This window comes from Impatiens glandulifera, chromosome 1 (genome assembly GCF_907164915.1).
Source record: "Impatiens glandulifera chromosome 1, dImpGla2.1, whole genome shotgun sequence".
Taxonomy (NCBI): Eukaryota; Viridiplantae; Streptophyta; class Magnoliopsida; order Ericales; family Balsaminaceae; genus Impatiens; species Impatiens glandulifera.
The window spans coordinates 94,664,614-94,668,327 of NC_061862.1; positions in this window are offsets into that span (position 1 = coordinate 94,664,614).

Genomic DNA, 3,714 nt, shown 5'->3' on the forward strand with positions numbered 1-3,714 from the left:
TATTTATAATATATATTGATCATTTTTCTTAAAAAACAATAAATAAATAAATAAATAAATTTTTATTTTTTAAAATTGAACTAGGGCTGCAAAGCTGAGCCGCTCGCGAGCCACTCGGTCAAAACTCGACTTAAGCTTGACTTTAACCAAGTTCGAGTTCGAGTCGAACTCGAACTGACTCATTTAATATTCGAATTGAGCTCGAACTGATATGAAATTGTTTGATGACTTGTCAAGTTTTTTCGATTTTGATAATATATATTTTATTTATTTTAATAATAAACTTAAAATTTAAAATAAATATTTTGTTTTTGAAATTTTGAATAGTTATAATGATTTTATTTTTTTATTTTAAAATATTATGTTTTAATTGTTGAGTATGTATAAGTTTGATATTTTCATTTTAAAAATAAATTTTGTTGTAAATTCGAGCTCTTGTTTAAAAATTTAATTTACTTTAAACTTTTAAGTCGAGTAAAGTTCGAACTCAAATTTATAAACTCGTTCTAGCTTAAGTTCAAGTCGAGCTAGGGCTGCAAATGAGTCAAGCCGCTCGTGAGCCGCTCGCAAGCTGCTCGGTCAAAGCTCGACTTGAGCTTGACTTTGATCGAGTTCGAGTCGAGCTCGAGCCGACTCGTTTATTATTCGAGTCGAACTTGAGCCCATATAAAGCTTGCTCGATGGCTTGTCGAGCTTTTTCGAGCCTCAAAATAATTAAATATTTTTTATTTATTTAATATTAAAATTTTACACAATATTTTTTTTATTACCCTTTCTCTTTAAAGCCCAATATGAAAGCCCATAATCCTTAAAGTAAAACGCTAATTTCTAATATATAGTTCATTCATAATATTCTACCGTCACTCTTCGTCAATATTCTACTGTCACTTCAGTTACTCTTTTTTTTCAAGTTACTCTTCATCTTCTTCATCAGTTACTCTTTTTATTCAAGTTACTCTTCATCTTCTTCATTAGTTACTCTTCTTTTTCTTCTTCAATAACTCTTAATATTTAAATTTGTTTCAACTTATTTTATAGTTATTGTTTTTGCTTTTAGATAATTTCTTCATATATTAGGAGAAACTTATGTTTATAAAAAACACTGATTTTCATTGAGGATAGAAAAAAAAATCGACAAACAATATTAGGGATTTATGATAAAAAAATGTTAATATATTATATATGTAATAAAAGTATATTATAAATAATATTGAAAGATATAAATAAATATTAATATATTATATATAATAAAAATAAATATTAGAAATATAATAACTAATATGTTATATATAATATTAAAAAGATAAAAAAAAATATATATTAATATATATATATATATATAATAAAAGTAAATACTAAGGATGTAATAATGAATATATTGTATATAATATTGAAAAAGAAAAAAAAAACGTTAATATATTATATATAATAAAAGTATATAATATATATAATATTAAAAAATATATATAAAATTAATCTATTATATATAATTCAATTTTGGTTCAAGCTTTTGAGTCGAGTCGAGCTTTTGGGTAATATAGTCGAGTCGAACTCGAGCTCAAATTTATAAGCTCGTTCGAGCTCGAGTTCGAGTCGAGCTAATAAATACTTAATCGAGTCGAGCTCGAGCTCCAACAAGCTTGAGCTCGGCTCGGCTCATTTGCAGCCCTAAGTCGAGCTAATAAATATTAAATTGAGTCGAGCTCAAACTTAAACGGATTTGAGCTCGGTTTGACTCACTTTTCTAATAATCTCAATAATTAATAATTATTTTTTTAAAATTAATTATATATTAATATTATTTAATTGTATATTTTTTTGATGTATCCATAACTAATTGGACTACATGTTAGCCGTTTTCCAACGCATAAGAGTATCTCCATTGGAGCTGCAAAATGAAACTCAAAATGGGATCAGCAGTTCCAATAGTACGCAAAACGGAAACCAAAAATGGGATATCCCATCCTCCCTCTCCAAATACTGCATATATGCGTTCCTCCTGTAGCAGATCGCATATATTTTTTTTTTTACTTTTTAGCCCTTGAACTTTTATTTCATCAATTTTCTATATTAAACTTATTTATATAATTAATTTATATATTTTATTTATATTTTAATTTATTTATATTTTAATTTGTTTATATATTTTATTTATTTATATTTTATTTTTATCTTATATTTTATATTAAGTTTATTTATATAATTGTTAATTTAATTTTTAATAAATTTTTATAATTAATTTATATTTAAGTTTAAAATATTTGGATGATATTTTAATATTGTGGTGTAATTTATAAGTTTGTAAAAGATATTGGTGATATTAAAAAGTTATAAAAGTTGATGTAAAAAAGAATATTATAAGAATATTCTTTTGGGTTTGAGAATGAGTTTTTCGGTTAGAGTAGAATTACTGTTTGATGTGACATTTACACCAAAATGAGTTTGAAAATGGGTTTTTCGGTTGGAGATGGTCTAAGGACTCATTATTTTTTCGGGTTTTATGAAATATATAATCTTAATTATAGTACAGTGATGGACAACTTGACAACTTGTATGACTCAGGTTATGTTGGATTAATTTTTTTTTAAAAGAAAATAAATAATGATGAGTAATGATTTTGAGGAGAGGATAATTATTTTTGGTAAAAAAACAAGGTATTGATATATATAAATAAAATAAAATAAAAAATAATAATTTAAAATAAAGAATATTTTGATTAATAAAATGAGTAACGTAATGGTTGAAGAGAGTAATTGATTTTGGTTGGGTTTTTTTTAAATCTAAAGAGAATCGGCCATTAATGTTATTAAAAATTAATTTAAATAATTTATTATTATATTATATATTACATAATTTATTGATTAAAATATTAAATTATTTTTATTTTATTTTTTATAAAAACTTAAATATTAAATATTTTTTTATTAAATAAAATTTTAATTTAATAATCTAAATTTTTTTCAAATAAAAAAACAAAATCATCTTTAATCCGGAGAAGAATACCGACCGTCGATGAAGATAAGGTGGGTCCAGAATGTACTTCTCCATCCCTAGGTAATAATAAAATCATTAACGTCGAATCTTGTCGACACGTCATCCGGCGTCTTTATTTAGAGCGTTTATCCTCTGGATGCTTGCTTTCCCGGTATACGGTGGACTCGCAATTTTAATGATGATCTCAAATAATAGAACACCATATCCGTATATCCAATAAAGTCTCGCCACGTAGCAGAAACGTAAATAAAGATATTGGTATTTAATTGATTACTTCCAAGTGTAACAGTAATTTATTTTTGAGGGAAAAAAAATATGTTAAAGGACAATCCAAAGAATGGGAGGATAGAGAAGATATATTTGAATATTAATAATAAATTCGTTATATTTTTAATATATAAATATACTAGTTTGTTTCTTTATTAAAAAAAAAGTAATTGATTGTTATATAAAAAGAAATTAATTTAAAAATAATATAATATTAATACAGATAATTAATGATCTAAATATTAAAGTTATATAAATAATTTACAAAATTAAAATTCTCAATAGAAAATATCTAAGCTTATGCAATTTTTTTGAGAGTCACACTAAAATGGATGTGTTCTAAAATAATGAGTGTTGAAGTAAAATAAACTGAATAAATCAATGAAACGTTATCAGAATAATTTTTACCAAATATTTTGAACAAATTTTCCTTAGTTGAGGAATCGTAAACAA